Source organism: Triticum urartu, chromosome 2 (assembly GCF_003073215.2).
Source record: "Triticum urartu cultivar G1812 chromosome 2, Tu2.1, whole genome shotgun sequence".
Classification (NCBI taxonomy): Eukaryota; Viridiplantae; Streptophyta; class Magnoliopsida; order Poales; family Poaceae; genus Triticum; species Triticum urartu.
The window spans coordinates 646,154,244-646,176,075 of record NC_053023.1 but is presented as its reverse complement, the minus strand read 5'-3'; positions in this window follow the sequence as shown (position 1 = coordinate 646,176,075).

Sequence of the window (21,832 nt, the reverse complement as noted above, 5' to 3'; positions counted from 1 at the left end):
AGGGGTTGTCAATCCCTATAGGGCCACTTACGAGAGTGAGATCTGATAGATATGATAAGATAATATTTTTGGTATTTTTATGATAAAGATGCAAAGTAAAATAAAGGAAAAGTAAATGGCAAAGCAAATAACTAAGTGGTAGGAGATTGATATGATAAAGATAGACCCGGGGGCCATAGGTTTCACTAGTGGCTTCTCTCGAGAGCATAAGTATTCTACGGTGGGTGAACAAATTACTGTTGAGCAATTGACAGAATTGAGCATGAGAATATCTAGGTATGATCATTTATATAGGCATCACGTCCGAGACAAGTAGACCGACTCCTGCCTGCATCTACTACTATTACTCCACTCATCGACCGCTATCCAGCATGCATCTAGATTATTAAGTTAAAAACAGAGTAACGCCTTAAGCAAGATGACATGATGTAGAGGGATAGACTCATGAAATATGAAGAAAACCCCATATTGTTATCCTCGATGGCAACAATACAATATGTGCCTTGCTGCCCTTACTGTCACCGGGAAAGGACACCACAAGATTGAACCCAAAGCTAAGCACTTCTCCCATTGCAAGAAAGATCAATCTAGTAGGACAAACCAAACTGATAATTCGAAGAGACTTGCAAAGGTAACCAATCATACATAAAAGAATTCAGAGAAGATTCAAATATTATTCATAGATATACTTGATCATAAACCCATAATTCATCGGTCTCAACAAACACACCGCAAAAAGAAGATTACATCGAATAGATCTCCACAAGAGAGGGGGAGATAATTGTATTGAGATCCAAAAAGAGAGAAGAAGCCATCTAGCTACTAACTATGGACCCGTAGGTCTGAGGTAAAGTACTCACACTTCATCAGAGGGGCTATGGTGTTGAAGTAGAAGCCCTCCGTGATCGATGCCCCCTCCGGCGGAGCTCCAGAACAGGCCCCAAAATGGGACCTCGTGGATACAGAAAGTTGCGGCGGTGGAATTAGGTTTTTGGCTCCGTATCTGATCGTTTGGGGGTACGTGGGTATATATAGGAGGAAGAAGTACGTCGGTGGAGCAACAGGGGGCCCATGAGGGTGGAGGGCGCGCTTGGTGGGTAGGCGCGCCCCCCTACCTCGTGGCCTCCTGTTACGTGTCTTGACGTAGGGTCCACGTCTCCTGAGTTGTATTCGATGAGAAAATCACATTCCCGAAGGTTTCATTCCATTTGGACTCCGTTTGATATTCCTTTTCTTTGAAACCCTAAAACAGGCAAAAAAACGACAATTCTGGGCTGGGCCTCCGGTTAATAGGTTAGTCCCAAAAATAATATAAAAGTGGATAATAAAGACCAATAATGTCAAAAACAGTAGATAATATAGCATGGAGCAATCAAAAATTATAGATACGTTGGAGACGTATCAAGCATCCCCAAGCTTAATTCTTGCTCGTCCTCGAGTAGGTAAATGATAAAAACAGAATTTTTGATGTGGAGTGCTACTTGGCATAATTTTAATGTACTTCTTCTTAATTGTGGTATGAATATTCAGATCTGAAAGATTCAAGACAAAAGTTCATATTGACATAGAAAATAATAATACTTCAAGCATACTAACAAAGCAATTATGTCTTCTCAAAATAACATGGCTAAAGAAAGTTATCCCTACAAAATCATATAGTCTGGCTATGCTCTATCTTCACCACACAAAATATTTAAATCATGCACAACCCGATGACAAGCCAAGCAATTGTTTCATACTTTTGACATTCTCAAAACTTTTTCAATCTTCACGCAATACATGAGCGTGAGCCATGGATATAACACTATAGGTGGAATAAAGTGGTGGTTGTGGAGAAGACAAAAAGGAGAAGATAGTCTCACATCAACTAGGCATTTCAACGGGCTATGGAGATGCCCATCAATAGATATCAATGTGAGTGAGTAGGGATTGCCATGCAACGGATGCACTAGAGCTATAAGTATATGAAAGCTCAAAAAGAAACTAAGTGGGTGTGCATCCAACTTGCTTGCTCATGAAGACCTAGGGCAATTTCAGGAAGCCCATCATTGGAATATACAAGCCAAGTTCTATAATGAAAAATTCCCACTAGTATATGAAAGTGATAACATGAGAGACTCTCTACTATGAAGATCATGGTGCTACTTTGAAGCACAAGTGTTGTAAAAGGATAGTAACATTGTCCCTTCTCTCTTTTTTCTCATTTTTTTATTTTTTTTATTTGGGCCTTTTCTCTTTTTTTATGGCCTCTTTTCTTCTCTCTTTTTTTGGGCTTCTTTGGCCTCTTTTATTTATTTTCCGTCCGGAGTCTCATCCCGACTTGTGGGGGAATCATAGTCTCCATCATCCTTTCCTCACTGGGACAATGCTCTAATAATGATGATCATCACACTTTTATTTTTCTTACAACTCAACAATTACAACTCGATACTTAGAACAAAATATGACTCTATGTGAATGCCTCCGGCGTTGTACCGGGATATGCAATGATGCTTGAGTGACAAGTATGAAAGAATTATGAATGGTGGCTTTGCCACAAATACTATGTTAACTACATGATCATCCTAACCAATATGACAATGATGGAGTGTGTCATAAACGGAAGGGTGGAAAGTTGCATGGCAATATATCTCGGAATGGCTATGGAAATGCCATAATAAGTGGGTATGGTGGATGTTTTGAGGAAGGTATATGGTAGGTGTATGATACCGGCAAAAGGTGTGCGGTATTAGACAGGCTAGCAAAGGTGGAAGGGTGAGAGTTCGTATAATCCATGGACTCAACATTAGTCATAAAGAACTCATATACTTATTGCAAAAATCTGCAAGTTATCAAAGCAAAGTATTATGCGCATGCTCCTAGGGGGACAGATTGGTAGGAAGAGACCATCGCTCGTCCCCGACCGACACTCATAAGGAAGACAATCAATAAATAAATCATGCTCCGATTTCATCACATAACGGTTCACCATATGTGCATCCTACGGGAATCACAAGCTTGAACACAAGTATTTCTCAAATTCATAACTACTCAACTAGCATGACTTTAATATCACCATCTTCATATCTCAAAACAATTATCAAGTATCAAACTTCTCATAGTATTCAACACACCCATAAGAGAGTTTTATTATTAATCTTGCAGACCAAGCATATTAGAATTTTAATAAAACTACCATGCCATTAAGACTCTAAAAATAATCTAAGTGAAGCATGAGAGATCAATAGTTTCTATAAAACAAATCCACCACTGTGTTCTAAAAGGATATAAGTGAAGCACTAGAGCAAAATTATATAACTCAAAAGATATAAGCGAAGCACATAGAGTATTCTAACACATTTCAAATCATAAATGGCTCCCTCAAAATGTGTGTACAGCAAGTATGATTGTGTTAAACTAACTAGCAAAGACTCAAATCATACAAGACGCTCCAAGCAAAACACATATCATGTGGTAAATAAAAATATAGCTCCAAGTAAAGTTACCGATAGAAGTAGACGAAAGAGGGGATGCCTTCCGGGGCAACCCCAAGCTTTGTCTTTTATGTGTCCTTAGATTATCTTGGGGTGCCGTGGGCATCCCCAAGCTTAGGCTCTTGACACTCCTTGTTCCATAATCCATCAAATCTTTACCCAAAACTTGAAAACTTCACAACACAAAACTTAAAGTAGAAAATCTCGTGAGCTCCGTTAGCGAAAGAAAACAAAAGACCACTTCAAGGTATTGTAATGAACTCATTCTTTATTTATATGGGTGTTATACCTACTGTATTCCAACTTCTCTATGGTTTATAAACTATTTTACTAGCCATAGATTCATCAAAATAAGCAAACAATACACGAAAAACAGAATCTATCAAAAACAAAACAGTCTGTAGTAATCTGTAGCTAGCACAAGATCTGGAACCCAAAAATTCTAAAATAAATTGCTGGACGTGAGGAATTTATCTATTAATCATCTGCAAAAATAATTAACTAAATATCACTTTCCAAATAAAACTGACAGCAGTTCTCGTGAGCGCTAAAGTTTCTGTTTTTTACAGCAAGTTCAACAAGACTTTCCCCAAGTCTTCCCAACGGTTCTACTTGGCACAAACACTAATTAAACACAAAAAACACAACCAAAACAGAGGCTAGATAATTTATTTATTACTAAACAGGAGCAAAAAGCAAGGAATAAAAATAAATTTGGGTTGCCTCCCAACAAGCGCTGTCGTTTAACGCCCTTAGCTAGGCATAACAAGCAAGAATAGATCTAGGTATTGCCATCTTTGGTAGGCAATCCATAAGTGGCTCTCATAATAGGTTCATAAGATAATTTAATTTTCTTTCTAGGAAAGTGTTCCATGACTTTCCTTAATGGAGATTGGAATCTAATATTTCCTTCCTTCATATCAATAATTGCACCAATCGTTCTAAGGAAAGGTCTACCAAGAATAATAGGACATGAAGGATTGCAATCTATGTCAAGAACAATAAAACCTACGGGCACATAATTCCTATTTGCAACAATAAGAACATCATTAATTCTTCCCATAGGTTTCTTAATAGTGGAATCCGCAAGGAGCAAGTTTAGAGAGCAATCATCAAAATCACAGAGACCTAACAAATCACACAAAGTCTTTGGAATCGTGGAAACACTAGCACCCAAATCACATAAAGCATATAATTCATGATCTTTAATTTTAATTTTAATAGTTGGTTCCCATTCATCATAAAGTTTTCTAGGGATAGAAACTTCCAATTCAAGTTTTTCTTCATAAGATTGCATCAAGGCATCAACGATATGTTTAGTAAACGCTTTATTTTGACTATAAGCGCGAGGAGAATTTAGCACGGATTGCAACAAGGAAATAGAATAAATCAAAGAGCAATTTTCATAGTTAAATTCCTTGAAATCCATAATAGTGGGTTTAGCAACATCTAGGGTTTTAATTTCTTCAATCCCACTTTTATCAAATTTAGCATCAAGATCAAAAGATTCAGAATTCTTGGAACGCCTGCTAGGTAAAGGTCGATCATATTCAGTCCCATCATTATCAAGATTCATATTTCAAAACAAAGATTTAACAGGGGACACATCAATAACTTTTAGATCTTCGTAATTATTTTCATAGGAACTAGAAGAACACGCTTTTATAAAGGCATCTTTCTTAGCACGCATCCTAGCGGTTCTTTCTTTGCACTCATCAATGGAAATTCTCATGGCTTTGAGAGACTCATTGATATCATGCTTAGGTGGAATAGATCTAAGTTTCAAAGAATCAACATCAAGAGCAATTCTATCAACGTTCCTAGCCAAATCATCAATCTTAAGCAATTTTTCTTCAATCGTAGCATTAAAATTCTTTTGCAAACTAATAAATTCTTTAATATTAGATTCAAAATCATAGGGCATCTTATTATAATTTCCATAAGAATTGTTGTAGGAATTACCATGATTATTAGAGGGATTACTAGGATAAGGCCTAGGGTTGAAATTTCCTCTATACGCGTTATTTCAAAAATTGTTCCTACCAACAAAATTCACATCCATAGATTCATTATTATTCTCAATCAAAGTAGACAAGGGCATATCATTAGGATCAGAAGAAAAACTCTTATTAGCAAATAATTTCATAAGTTCATCCATCTTTCCACTCAAAACATTAATTTCTTCTATCGCATGCACCTTTTTATTAATAGATCTTTCAGTATGCCATTGAGAATAATTAACCATAATATTATCTAGGAGTTTAGTAGCTTCTCCTGAAGTGATTTCCATAAGAGTGCATCCCGCGGCCGAATCTAAAAGATTTCTAAAAGCAAAATTCAATCCGGCATAAATTTTTTGTATAATCATCCATAAATTTAAACCATGAGTAGGGTAATTACGTATCATTAATTTCATTATCTCCCAAGCTTGTGCAACATGTTCATGATCAAGTTGTTTAAAATTCATAATATCGTTTCTAAGAGAGATGATCTTAGCGGGAGGAAAATAGTTAGAGATAAAAACATCTTTGCACTTATTCCATGAATCAATGCTATTTTTAGGCAAAGACGAAAACCAAGCTTTAGCACGATCTCTAAGCAAAAAAGGAAATAGCTTCAATTTAACAATATCATTATCCACATCTTTCTTCTTTTGCATGTCACATAAATCAATGAAGCTATTTAGATGGGTAGCGGCGTCTTCACTAGGAAGGCTAGAGAACGGATCTTTCATAACAAGATTCAGCAAAGCAACATTAATTTCACAAGATTCAACATCGGTAAGAGGAGCAATCGGAGTGCTAGTAAAATCATTGTTGTTGGTATTGGTGAAGTCACACAATTTAGTATTATCTTGAGCCATCGTGACAAGCAAGCAAACTAACACACAAGCAAACAAAAAGCAAGCGGGCAAAAGGATGCAAATAGAGAAAGAGGGGGAGGATAGAGAGAGGGCGAATAAAACGGCAAGGGTGAAGTGGGGGAGAGGAAAACGAGAGGCAAATGGCAAATAATGTAATGCGGGAGATAAGGGTATGTGATGGGTACTTGGTATGTTGACTTTTGCGTAGACCTCCCCGGCAACGGCGCCAGAAATCCTTCTTGCTACCTCTTTTAGCACTGCGTTGGTTTTCCCCGAAGAGGAAGGGATCATGTAGCAAAGTAGCATAAGTATTTCCCTCAGTTTTTGAGAACCAAGGTAACAATCCAGTAGGAGGCTATGAGTGAGTCCCTCGCACCTGCACAAAACAAATAAATCCTCGCAACCAACGCAAATAGGGGTTGTCAATCCCTACAGGGCCACTTACGAGAGTGAGATCTGATAGATATGATAAGATAATATTTTTGGTATTTTTATGATAAAGATGCAAAGTAAAATAAAGGCAAAGTAAATGGCAAAGTAAATAACTAAGTGGTAGGAGATTGATATGATAAAGATAGACCCGGGGGCCATAGGTTTCACTAGTGGCTTCTCTCAAGAGCATAAGTATTCTACGGTGGGTGAACAAATTACTGTTGAGCAATTGACAGAATTGAGCATAGTTATGAGAAATATCTAGGTATGATCATGTATATAGACATCACGTCCAAGACAAGTAGACCGACTCCTGCCTGCATCTACTACTATTACTCCACTCATCGACCGCTATCCAGCATGCATCTAGAGTATTAAGTTAAAAACAGAGTAATGCCTTAAGCAAGATGACATGATGTAGAGGGATAGACTCATGCAATATGAAGAAAAACCCATCTTCTTATCCTCGATGGCAACAATACAATATGTGCCTTGCTGCCCTTACTGTCACCGGGAAAGGACACCGCAAGATTGAACCCAAAGCTAAGCACTTCTCCCATTGCAAGAAAGATCAATCTAGTAGGACAAATCAAACTGATAATTCGAAGAGACTTGCAAAGATAACCAATCATACATAAAAGAATTCCGAGAAGATTCAAATATTTTTCATAGATAGACTTGATCATAAACCCACAATTCATCGGTCTCAACAAACACACCGCAAAAAGAAGATTACATCGAATAGATCTCCACAAGAGAGGGGGAGAACATTGTATTGAGATCCAAAAACAGAGAGGAAGCCATCTAGCTACTAACTATGGTCCCATAGGTCTGAGGTAAACTACTCACACTTCATCGGAGGGGCTGTGGTGTTGATGTAGAAGCCCTCCGTGATCGATGCCCCCTCCGGCGAATCTCCGGAATAGGCCCCAAGATGGGATCTCGTGGATACAGAAAGTTGCGGCGGTGGAATTAGGTTTTTGGCTCCGTATCTGATCGTTTGGGGGTACGTGGGTATATATAGGAGGAAGAAGTACATCGTTGGAGCAACAGGGGGCCCACGAGGGTGGAGGGCGCGCCTGGGGGGTAGGCGTGCCCCGTACCTCAAGGCCTCCTGTTACGTGTCTTGACGTAGGGTCCAAGTCTCCTGAGTTGTATTCGATGAGAAAATCACGTTCCCGAAGGTTTCATTCCGTTTGGACTCCGTTTGATATTCCTTTTCTTCGAAACCCTAAAACAGGCAAAAAACAACAATTCTGGGTTGGGCCTCCGGTTAATAGGTTAGTCCCAAAAATAATATAAAAGTGGATAATAAATCCCAATAATGTCCAAAACAGTAGATAATATAGCATGGAGCAATCAAAAATTGTAGGTACGTTGGAGACGTATCAGGGAGTTGATACATCTCCGTCGTATCTACTTTTCCAAACACTTTTGCCCTTGTTTTTGACTCTAACTTGCATGATTTGAATGGAACTAACCCGGACTGACACTGCTTTCAACAGAATTCCCATGGTGTTATTTTCGTGCAGAAATAAAAGTTCTTCGAATGACCTAAAAATCAACGGGGATTATTTTTGGAATATATAAAAAAATACTGGAAGAAAGATCCACGTCAGGGGGCCCACACCCTGTCCATGAGGGTGGGGGGCGCGCCCTACCCCCTGGGCGCGTCCCCCTGCCTCATGGGCCCCCTGACACTCCACCAACCTCAACTCCAACTCCATATATTCGTGTTCAGGGAGAAAAAATCAGAGAGAAGGATTCATCACGTTTTACGATACGAAGCCGCCACCAAGCCCTAAACTCTCTCAGGAGGGCTGATCTGGAGTCTGTTCGGGGCTCCAGAGAGGGTAATCCGTCGCCATCGTTATCATCAACCTTCCTCCATCACCAATTTCATGATGCTCACCGTCGTGCGTGAGTAATTCCATCATAGGCTTGCTGGACGGTGATGGGTTGGATGAGATTTATCATGTAATCGAGTTAGTTTTGTTAGGGTTTGATCCCTAGTATCCACTATGTTCTGAGATTGATGTTGCTATGACTTTGCTATGCTTAATTCTTGTCACTAGGGCCGGAGTGCCTTGATTTCAGATCTGAACCTATTATGTTTTCATGAATATATGTGAGTTCTTGATCCTATCTTGCAAGTCTATAGTCACCTATTATGTGTTATGATCCGTTAACCCCCCAGTGACAATAATCGGGATACTTATCGGTGATGACCATAGTTTGAGGAGTTCATGTATTCACTAAGGGTTAATGCTTTGGTCCGGTACTCTATTAAAAGGAGGCCTTAATATCCCATAGTTTCCAATAGGACCCCGCTGTCACGAGAGGGTAGGACAAAAGATGTCATGCAAGTTCTTTTCCATAAGCACGTATGACTATATTCGGAATACATGCCTACATTACATTGATGAACTGGAGCTAGTTCTGTGTCACCCTACGTTATGACTGTTACATGATCGATCGCATCCGGCATAATTCTCCATCACCGATCCAATGCCTACGAGCTTTTCATACATTGTTCTTCGCTTATTTACTTTTCCGTTGCTATTGTCACAATCACTACAAAACCCAGAAATATTACTTTTGTTATCGTTAGCACTACTATCATATTACTTTGCTACTAAATACTTTTCTACAGATAATAAGTTTCTAGGTGTGGTTGAATTGACAACTCGGCTGCTAATACTTAAGAATATTCTTTGGCTCCCCTTGTGTCGAATCAATAAATTTGGGTTGAATACTCTACCCTCAAAAACTGTTGCGATCCCCTATACTTGTGGGTTATCACTATCTAAGTGGGAGTTCTTAAGTAATATGATTAACTGAACTTTAATTTATCATTAACTTAGTCCTGATAGTATTTGCATAACTATGTTGTAGACAATAGCTCGTGATGTAGCTCCCCATTTATTTTTGATATGTTCTTAGAGAAAAACTATGTTGAAAGATGATAGTAGCAATGATGTGGACTAGGTCCGTGATATGAGGATTATCCTCATGCTGCACAGAAGAATTGTGTCCTTGATGCACCGCTAGGTGACAGAACTATTGCAGGAGCATATGCAGATGTTATGAACGTTTAGCAAGCTCAATATGATGACTACTTGATATTTTAGTGCACCATGCTTTACGGCTTAGAACTGGGACTTCAAAAATGTTTTGAACGCTACAGAGCATATAAGATGTTCCTAGAGTTGAAATTGGTATTTCATACTCATGCCCGTGTCGAGAGGTATGAGACCTCTGACAGTACTTTGCCTACAAGATGGAGGAGCATAGCTCAACCAGTGAGCATGTGCTCAGATTGTCTGGGTACTACAATTGCTTGAATCAAGTGGGAGTTAATCTTCCAGATAAGATAGTAATTGACAAAGTTCTCTAGTCACTATCAAAAAGTTACTAGAACTTCGTGATGAACTATAATATGCAAGGGATGACGAAAGTAATTCCCGAGCTCTTCGCAATGCTGAAATCCGCGAAGGTAGAATCAAGAAAGAGCATCAAGTGTTGATGGTTGACAAGACCACTAGTTTCAAGAAAAGGGCAAAGGGATAGAAAGGGAACTTCAATAAGAATGACAAGCAAGTTGTCACTCCCATGAAGAAGCCCAAAGCTAGATCCAAGCCTGAAACTGAGTGCTTCTACTGCAAAGGAAATGGTCATTGGAAGTGGAACTGCCCTAGATAATTGGCAGATAAGAAGGATGGCAAAGTGAGCAAAGGTATGTTTGATATACATGTTATTGATGTGTACTTTACTAGTGTTTATAGCAACCCCTCAGTATTTGATACTGGTTCAGTTGCTAAGAGTAGTAACTCGAAACGAGAGTTGCAAAATAAACAAAGACTAGTTAAGGGCGAGGTGATGATGTGAGTTGGAAATGATTCCAAGGTTGATAAGATCACCATCGCACACTCATTTTACCTTCAGGATTAGTTTTAAACCTAAAATAAATGTTATTTGGTGTTTGCGTTGAGCATAAATATGATTAGATCATGTTTATTGCAATACGGTTATTCATTTAAGTCAAAGAATAATTGTTGTTCTGTTTACATGAATAAAACCTTTTGTGGTCATACACCCAAGGTGAATGGTTTATTGAATCTCGATCGTAGTGATACACATATTCATAATATATAAGCCAAAAGATGCAAAGTTTTTAATGATAGTGCAACCTATTTGTGGCACTGCCGTTTAGGTCATATTGGTGTAAAGCGCATAAAGAAACTCCATGCTGATGGACTTTTGGAATCACTTGATGCTTGCGAACCATGCCTCATGGGCAAGATGACTAAGACTCCATTCTCCGGAACAATGAAGCGAGCAACTGACTTATTGGAAATAATACATACTGATGTATGCGATCCGATAAGTGTTGAGGCTCATGACGGGTATCATTATTTCCCGACCTTCACAGATGATTTGAGCAGATATGGGTATATCTACTTAATGAAACATAAGTCTAAAACATTTGAAAAGTTCAAAGAATTTCAGAGTGAAGTGGAAAATCATCGTAACAAGTAAAGTTTCTACGATCTGGTCGCGGAGGCGAATATTTGAGTTACGTGTTTGGTCTTCATTTGAAACAATGCGGAATAGTTTCGCAACTCATGCCACCTGGAACACCACAGCATAATGGTGTATCCAAATGTTGTAATCGTACTTTATTGGATATGGTGCGATCTATGATGTCTCTTACCGATTTACCACTACCGTTTTGGGGTTATGCATTAGAGACAGCTGCATTCACGTTAAATAGGGCACAATCTAAATCTGTTGATATGACACCGTATGAACTATGGTTTGGCAAGAAACCAGAGCTGTCATTTCTTAAAGTTTGGGATTGTGATGCTTATGTGAAAAAGTTTCAAATTGATAAGCTCGAACCCAAATTGGAGTAGTGAGTCTTCATAGGATACCCAAATGAAACTATTGGGTACACCCTCTATCACAGATCCGAAGGCAAGATATTTTGTTGCTAAGAATGGATCCTTTCTAGAGAAGGGGTTTCTCTCGAAATAAGTGAGTGGGAGGAAAGTAGAACTTGATGAGGTAATTGTACCTTCTCCCGAATTGGAAAGTAGTTCATCACAAAAATCAGTTCCAGTGATTCCTACACTAATTACTGAGGAAGCTAATGATGATGATCATGAAATTTTAGATCAAGTTACTACCGAACCTCGTAGGTCAACCAGAGTACGGTACGCACCAGAGTGGTATGGTAATCCTGTTCTGGAAGTCATGTTACTAGACCATGACGAACGTATGAACTATGAGGAAGCGATGATGTGCCCAGATTCTGCAAAATGGCTTGAGGCCATGAAATCTGAGATGGGATCCATGTATGAGAACAAAGTATGGACTTTGCTTGACTTGCCCGATGGTCGGTGAGTCATTGAGAATAAATGGATCTTCAAGAGGAAGACGGACGATGATAGTAGTGTTACTATCTACAAAGCTCGAATTGTCACAAAACATTTTTGAATAGGTCAACGTGTTGACTATGATGAGACTTTCTCACTTGTATCGATGCTTAAAAGTCTGTCAGAATCATGTTAGAAGTTGTCGCATTTTATGAAATCTAGCAAATGGATGTCAAAACTTCATTCTTTAATGGATTTCTTAAAGAAGAGTTGTATATTATGCAACCAGAAGGTTTTGTCAATCCTAAAGGTGCTAACAAAGTGAGCAACCTCCAGCAATCCATCTATGGACTGGTGCAAGCATGTCGGAGTTGGAATATATACTTTGATAAAGTGATCAAAGCATATGGTTTTATACAGACTTGCGATGAAGCCTGTATTTACAAGAAAGTGAGTGGGAGCACTACTGCATTTCTGACAAGTATATGTGCATGATATATTGTTGATTTGAAATAATGTAGAATTTTCTGGAAAGCGTAAAGGAGTGTTTGAAAGGAGTTTTTCAAAGAAAGACCTTGGTGAAGCTACTCACATATTGAGCATCAAGATCTATAGAGATAGATCAAGACGCTTGATATATTTTCAATGAGTACATACCTTGACAAGATTTTGAAGTAGATCAAAAAAGAACAGTCAAAGAAGGAGTTCTTGCCTGTGCTGCAAGGTGTGAATTTGAGTAAAGACTCAAAACCTGACCATGGTAGAAAATAGAAAGAGAATGAAAAGTCATTCCCTATGCCTCAGTCATAGGTTCTATAAAATATGCTATGCTGTGTACCAGACCTATTGTGTACCTCACCATAAGATTGGCAAGAGGGTACAATAGTGATCCAGGAGTGGATCACTGGACAACGGTCAAAAATATCCTTAGTGCAATAAGGAAATGTTTCTCGGTTATGGAGGTTACAAAGAGTTCGTCGTAAAGAGTTACGTCGATGCAAGATTTGACACCGATCTGGATGACTCTAAGTCTCGATCTAGATACATATTAAAAGTGGGAGCAATTAGCTAGAGTAGCTCCGTGCAAAGTATTGTAGACATAGAAAATTTGCAAAATACATACGGCTCTGAATGTTGCAGACCCGTTGACTAAATTTCTCTCACAAGCAAAACATGATCACTCTTTGGGTGTTAATCACATACCGATGTGAACTAGATTATCAACTCTAGTAAACCCATAGGGTGTTAGTCACATGGAGATGTGAACTAATCACATAAAGATGTGAACTATTCGTGTTAAATCACATGACGATGTGAACTAGATTATTGACTCTAGTGCAAGTGGGAGACTGAAGGAAATATGCCCTAGAGGCAATAATAAAGTTATTATTTATATTTCCTTATATCATGATAAATGTTTATTATTCATGCTATAATTGTATTAACCGGAAACTTAGTACATGTGTGAATACATAAACAAACAGAGTGTCACTAGTATGCCTCTACTTGACTAGCTCGTTAATCAAAGATGGTTAAGTTTCCTAGCCATGGACAAAGAGTTGTCATTTGATAAGCGGGATCACATCATTAGAGAATGATGTGATGGACTTGACCCATCCGTTAGCTTAGCACGATGATCGTTACAGTTTCATTACTACTGCTTTCTTCATGACTTATACATGTTCCCCAGACTATGAGATTATGCAACTCCTGAATACCGGAGGAACACCTTGTGTGCTATCGAACATCACAACGTAACTGGGTGATTATAAAGATGCTCTACAGGTGTCTCCGATGGTGTTTGTTGAGTTGGCATAGATCAAGATTATGATTTGTCACTCCGAGTATCGGAGAGGTATCTCTGGGCCCTCTCAGTAATGCACATCACTATAAGTCTTGCAAGCAATGTGACTAATGAGTTAGTTACGGGATGATGCATTACGGAACGAGTAAAGAGACTTGCCGGTAACGAGATTGAACTAGGTATTGAGATACCGACGATCGAATCTTGGGCAAGTAACATACCGATGACAAAGGGAACAACGTATATCGTTATGCGGTTTGACCAATAAAGATCTTCGTAGAATATGCGGTTTGACTAAGGGTGGCTGCGCCCCTTCCTCATGGACTGGTCCAAATTTGGACTAGGGAAAGGGGCGCCCCCTTCCTTCCTTGTCCTTCTCCCTTCCCTTTTTCCTATTCCATGTGGGAGGTGGAATCCTACTAGGACTCCACACTTTGGGCGCGCCCTATGAGGGCCGGCCTCCTCCTCCCTCCATCCTTTATATACGTGGCCAGGGGGCACCCCATAGACACACAAGTGGATCATTGATCCCTTAGCCGTGTGCGGTGCCCCCCTCCACCATAATCCACCTCGGTCATATCGTCATAGTGCTTAGGCGAAGCCCTGCGCCGGTAGCTTCATCATCACCGTCATCATGCCGTCGTGCTGATGAAGCTCTCTGACGGTGTCCTGGACTAGGGGGTACTCACCACGTCGTCTCCCGATCTGTTAGATTGGGCCGAGGACCCCCATGGCCGTATACTCATGGGCCAGTTCGGACAGCTGCCGCATACATGGAAGATTCCACAGGACTTGGTGATCAAGACAAGGACTCCTCCCCACCGGCGTATTCGGCTAGGACTCTTGTTATCCTAGGCCTCTAGTGCATTATATAACCGAGGCTAGGCTAGTTGATAGATCATATACAACAATGATACCATAGGCTAGCTTCTAGGGTTTTAACCTCTACGATCTCGTGGTAGATCAACTCTTGTAATACTCATATCATCAATATCAATCAAGCAGGACGTAGGGTATTACCTCCATCAAGAGGGCCCGAACCTGGGTAAACATCGTGTCCCCTGCCTTGTGGTACCATCGATCCTAGATACACAGTTCGGGACCCCCTACCCGAGATCCGATGGTTTTGACACCGACATTGGTGCTTTCATTGAGAGTTCCGCTGTGTGATCGGCAAAAGGATCAATGGCTCGCCCGCAGGTCAACTGCGATGCCGGCATCTTTGTCGCCGGCTCGGCTGGTCACCTTGGCTCGACCGAGGACCGTGCTCCATCTCCAATCATCATGTTCGGACGGGGGCATTCTTCAACATCAACTCCATCTCTATCATGATCATAGAGGAGTCATCCATGGAGCTCGAGGGCTCAACATCAACATTGCCCTCGGGCGGCCGTGATGTTTTTCTAGGCAGCGAACTTGTATCCGCTGTCACCGCCTCCTCGAGCGTCGGTTTGACAATTGCTTCAGTGGAATGGTGCGGAATTACGTCTACAATAGCCATGCAAAATTCCGTCGAGTTCCGATGGAGGAATCTCCGACAAACTACAATATACCGGAGCCCTGTCAAATCTGGACGAAAATCTGGACGAGTTTAGGGCGTGGCCTCCAGAGCCCAGCTCGGAGGTCCTTTGGAAGATCCAACCGTTCATATACTGCGGAATTCCCATATCTACCACCCCTTCGAATTTCAGCTCGATCCGACGGTTCAAACTCCGGGAACCTTCCAATGAGTGGACCAATTTTCGGATCTGTTTTCTGCGCGAATACGGATCCGACCCGAATTCATGTTTCTTTATGAACGTGATATTGGACAACCTTTTTAGAGGAATTCTCTTCTAGGATATTGTGCGTTGTTTTTAAACACGTGCCCGTAAATTTTTAAGCCTCCCCTGAGGTCATCTTCATTATCATGCTGGTGTCAAACCAGTCCGACAATATTTCTCCAAGGCTGCCGACCTGCGCTAGACACGTCGTCACTCTGTTGAGCCGAGCTCAACCTTTTCGGATCATCATCTCGGCAAGTCGAACAAGAGTCCGAAATCGCGAAGGATAAATCATCACCAACATCGGCGCCCCACGGATAACACGGAGCGGGCATACCGGCATCGCCGCACGGTCACTTCATCAAGCCGACATCGACCACGTCACGACCTGCATCGGCAGGGCCGCACTATTGCTTCTTCAAGATGGTCCATCATGCCGACCTACTTCGACTCATCGGCTGACATCGAGGCTTCGACATCTCGGCTGGACCGGGGGCTTCGCCATCTCTTCATCAACCTACTCCGGAGACTTCGACGTCACTAGCCAACCAGCTCCGTCATGTTAGCTGGACCGAGGGCTTTCCCTCGGCGAGCCAACCATTGCCAACATCACCATACCGTCGCTTTATCGCTCATCAAGCAACGGGTGTGCGGATCGAGTCCCAATTTTTGGAATCACCTTTCTACAACAAACAAACCAGGTGCTATTAATCCTAGTACTTTTTGCTTGTTTTGGTTCATTTTTCCCAAGGAATTATTACTCTGGTTTGTCCATTATATGCACACGGGTCTATCAAATGGTGGCCGCATTAACGACGGTCACATGGAGATTCGGTCAGTTTCCGTACATAGTCCGGCCAACGCCGCATCCAGAACTCAGACCGACCTGTGAATTCAGGCTTCGGCACGCCTTTACCGCATCACGCCGACGCCCTGCATCGACATTGACTTCGGCGCCATGCCATATTTCTTTTATTACTCACTTTGCATAAATTATTTATTATGCAACAATTTTTTTATTACTATTATCTCTGGTTTGCGCTATTTTGTGTGCATAGGAAAATGATCCAGCCAGACTATATCCTTTGGCGTCACCTCAGCTGGACGGGGGGCTTCGTCAACACTTCATTACCCCTTGCCAGGGACTTCGGCATCACTCTGCCGCTCTGCATTGACCATGCTATGTCACCACTTTGGAGTGTCGAGCTCTTTGCTCCGCCACCTCGGGACCGGCTTGGGGGATGGAACCTTGCCCCGCATCAAGCTCGGACCGCGTCATCAATACCGAACACATTAACTAGCTAAGTTGCCTTCATGCTTAAAGTTTTAAATTTTTAACTTGTGTCCGACTCGACCAAGCATTATACTTTTATGGAAAAAAGTTTCTTGTAAAATTTTTTCCTTGTCCAAACATTGTTTGTGACACACAAATTCAAATACCCCGTTTACTTGGGGGCTCCCTTGATGGAGCTTTTCCTCTTGCATATGATTATACTTGTACGGCTTCGTTCCTTGTTCGTGTACTACTCCACAATATGCACCATATTGACCTAAGCGATTTGCAAGCTGGGTTGCATGGCTCCTGTGCTTACCCCTATGTTCCCGATTTTTCGGCTAGGGAGTAAAGGGAGCACCTCTGCGATTGTCACGACCGGGTCATCTGAGCTCTGACCTCAGACTGGGTGAAGCCGAAAGCTAGCGCTCTTATTATTTTCAATCATGGTCGGCACACAATGGAACTCATGAGTACAAAAAATCTATTGCACAAGTCTCATAGTAATAATGAGCACCGAAGAAAGGTATCGGTGGGGGCACTATTTTCTTCGAAGATGCTTCTTACACTTCGTTAGTAATATAGCATAAGTTCTCTGAGCACACTTTGTCTGTTACAGCCTTATGGCCTGATTACCTAGTCATCGGAAACACCGTCGATACTCTCGACAGGCGGAGTACATGACACTTTTCGGCCCTTGGCCGAAGAGGGAGAAGCCGACGGTCGGTTAAGACGCGTTTAAAGTTCGGGTGAACACAAATATGATATAAGTACTTCGGTACATACAATCATTATACATAAAATTCTTACCCAAGTCACTTGGGGGCTCTTAAAATTTATATATGAGCTGTAAATGTGTTTTCTTCTTGGTCGTTGTCCAAACACGACAGAAGCACAATTTTTTATTTCTCTTCCAATTTTCGGATTGGCACCGAACACTTGATCTTGTTCGGACGTCATGTTTTTACTGACGTTTTTTGGTATTCCAAGCTTTTTGGCACTTTTAAACTATTTGTGTGTTTCCAGCACAAGTCTCACAGTGCAATGTCGGACACCTTTATAGATTCGGCAAAAACATTCTCGGATCTCACTATATATGCATTGGTTTCGAATTGTGTCTTCGGTCAATAGTTGGGTTGCCCGGCTCCTGCGCTTGCCTCTTGCGTTCCGATTTGTTCAGCTAGGTGTGCAAAGGGAGAACCACTGCAATTGTGCTTCCAGCTCACATGGTTAAGCACTTTAGTGGAGAAAGCCGAAAACTGACTGTCACAATAAGCGTAAACTGGTCAGCGATCCGATGACGGTGTTAAATGACGGGCCATTCATAACAATGGTCGAAGTATTTACGGCTTGACCTCGACTGTCGCTGAACACTACCGGGGGCTATTAACTGGACTCCCAAACTAAATCCTCGATATTTTGCTCTTACATTAGAGTTGAGGTTTCATGATCATGCTTAGCATGACAACCCAAAGAAACGAACCGATAGCGGGACTATTTTCTTTGGAAGACATTTCTTATGTTAAACAGTAATATAACATATTTCTATGCATATCTTTTTTTATAAAACCGTATGGCCAGATTGCCTTGTTTGTCGTAAATCTTTGCCCTCATAAAGGCTTTCTAAAGTAGGACAAACACTCCTCGGCTACTAGCCGAGGAGGTGGAAGCCGATGGTCGGTCAACAAAGTTTTGTACAATGCGGATCCGAGCATTAAGGATGTAAAGTACTTGGATACATAGAGTCATTACACATAATTTGTGATTTTACTATGGATATCGATCCTTAATTCGGCCACCCGTGCTCGCATTAAGACTCGGGGGCTACTGGGCTTCGGGCTTATTATTTACAAATATTAAAGGGGCACATCGATCCCCTGATCTGGTGTTTCCACCCGACTAGTGTCTCGGGGGCTACTGCATTGCCTGTCCAATGCAGAAAATTTTAAGTGCAATACAGTTTCCGAGGAGATTATGATCCTCAGGTTGGTCGGCCACACCCAACCTGAGTCTCGAGGACTAAGCACGCCGCTTTTTGTATCCCGAAGTATTCTGCCAAGCTAGGACTTGATCCTCAGGCCGATTTTGCAAATCAACCTAAGTCTCAACGGCTACTGGGATCAGTGGTCTTACATCATCCTTCAAGTGCATCTCGGGTTTTAAACCGATACACACGTTGAGGGTTACTGGCTATATATCTCGGCAGAGAATAAATTGCACCAATCAAAAATATTGACAAAAAATTGGCCCACAGTCGGTGTGGTGCACCACCTCGGAAGCAGTCCGGCATAAAGCTCGGGCGCTAGTGGCTGGCTCCATAGAGGGCATTTCTAGCATTAAGCTCGGCTAAACTCCTTCAACTTTTTTGGACCAAGATGATCTATGACATCTTGGATATAGTCCGGCATTGGAGCTTGGACACAGTCCGGCGTTGGAGCTCGGATACATTTCGGCGTTGGAGCTCGGAATCAGTCCGGCATTGGTGCTTGGTTGCAAAAGATACCTCAAATGCAGTCCAGCGTTAGAGCTCGGACGCAAGAGGACACTGCCTCCCGGGAACAACTTCAAACCCGAGGTGTGGCATAAAAATAACAAGGCATTGATAAAGGCCGGAAACTTAAAGGGGCTCCTCGGATACCCGACGTGTAAACTCGTCGAATGCATTTCGGCGATCCTCAAGATCGAAGATGAGAAGATTTGTTGAACCAATTTTCAAGACTGACAACCGAAGATGAAGAACAGTTCGGAAGAATCGAGGAGGGTCCCTAACTTGAAGACCGGTTCAGGGGGCTACTGACGGTGTCCTGGACTAGGGGGTACTCACCACGTCGTCTCCCGATCTGTTAGATTGGACCGAGGACCCCCATGGCCGTATACTCATGGGCCAGTTCGGACAGCTGTCGCATACATGTAAGATTCCACAAGACTTGGTGATCAAGACAAGGACTCCTCCCCACCGGCGTATTTGGCTAGGACTCTTGTTATCCTAGGCCTCTGGTGCATTATATAAACCGAGGCTAGGCTAGTCGATAGATCATATACAACAATGATACCATAGGCTAGCTTCTAGGGTTTTAGCCTCTACGATCTCGTGGTAGATCAACTCTTGTAATACTCATATCATCAATATCAATCAAGCAGGACGTAGGTATTGCCTCCATCAAGAGGGCCCAAACCTGGGTAAACATCGTGTCCCCTGCCTTGTGTTACCATCGATCCGAGACGCACAGTTCGGGACCCCCTACCCGAGATCCGCCGGTTTTGACACCGACACTCTCCCTCGACACTCTGCTGGATTGTGAGTTCGTGGGACGTCACCGAGCCGAATGTGTGCAGATCGCGGAGGTGCCGTACTTTCGGTACTAGGATCGGTTGGATCGTGAAGACGCATGACTACATCAACCGCATTGTCATGACGCTTCCGCTTACGGTCTATGAGGGTACGTGGACAACAGTCTTCCCCTCTCGTTGATATGCATCACCATGATAGATCTTGCGTGTGCGTAGGATTTTTTTGAAATTACTGCGTTCCCCAACAAAAAATACCAAAAATATTTATCTTATTATCTCTATCAGATCTCACTTTCGTAAGTAACCGTGAAGGGATTGACAACCCCTTTATCACATTGGTTGCGAGGTTCCTGTTTGTTTGTGCAGGTACTAGGTGACTTGCGTGTTACCTCCTACTGGATTGATACCTTGGTTCTCAAAACTGAGGGAAATACTTATGCTACTTTGCTGCACCACCCTTTCCTCTTCAAGGTAAAACCAACACATGCTCAAGAGGTAGCAAGAAGGATTTCTGGCGCCGTTGCCAGGGAGGTGGCATCAAGTCAAGACATACCAAGTACCTATCACAAACTCTTATCCCTCGCATTACATTATTTGCCATTCGCCTCTCGCTTTCCTCTCCCCCACTTCTAAAATGATTTTCAAAAACCTTTGCCTTTTCTTTGCCTTCTTCCCGTATGTATCTTTGTTTGTGTTTCCATGTGCCTTCTATTTGCTTGCATCTTTGCTTGCTAAGATATGGATCCACTTAAAGTGTTCTACTAGGATCATCTTCGATCCTTATGCGCTCGTGTTGAAACCCCAACTAGCCTAGTTGATGGGAAATCTTTAGATGAGCATGCTCATTTTGTGCGTCACCGTTTGTCTGAAAAAGGGAGACTCTTATGGGATCAAATAAACATATTGCTATGTTATGCTTGGAATCTTCATGAAATTTATGATTTTACTTGTTGCTCTAAGAACCCTAAAAAGCACCTCCCCTACCTATGTGAGTTTAATGATAATGAAATCTTATCTTCTTATGCCCATGAAGGGTGTTTATAGTTACTACAATATCGAAAAAATTGAAGAATTTGTTGCTTTTAAGGGTGCTTATGAAGTTGCTTCTTTGATCGAAAAGTATGATGTTACTCTCTACGAATCTGAAAATTTTGACATACTTAAATATTGCTATGAAAACTATGCCCATAATGTCTATGTCAAAGAATTTATTGAAAGAATGACCGCTACTTTGGAAGAAAAAAATGATATGCATGAATCTATAAATAATTATGATTCCGATGATTTGATTGAAATATCCCTTGATGAACATGATGCTTGCCATTCTTATAGCAATGATGCCAATATTTATGGAGATGAATTTGCTATAGTTCCTTATGTTAACACAAGATTATTGCTATTGCACCCATACTTGATAGTTCCTTGAATCAAAAGCAAGATTGCAATGATTTTACTGTAAATTCTATTGGTGTCCATTGTGCTAATAATATGCAAAACCCTAAGCTTGGGGATGCTAGTTTTGCTATGCCTACTACTTGTTGCAATGATCATGATT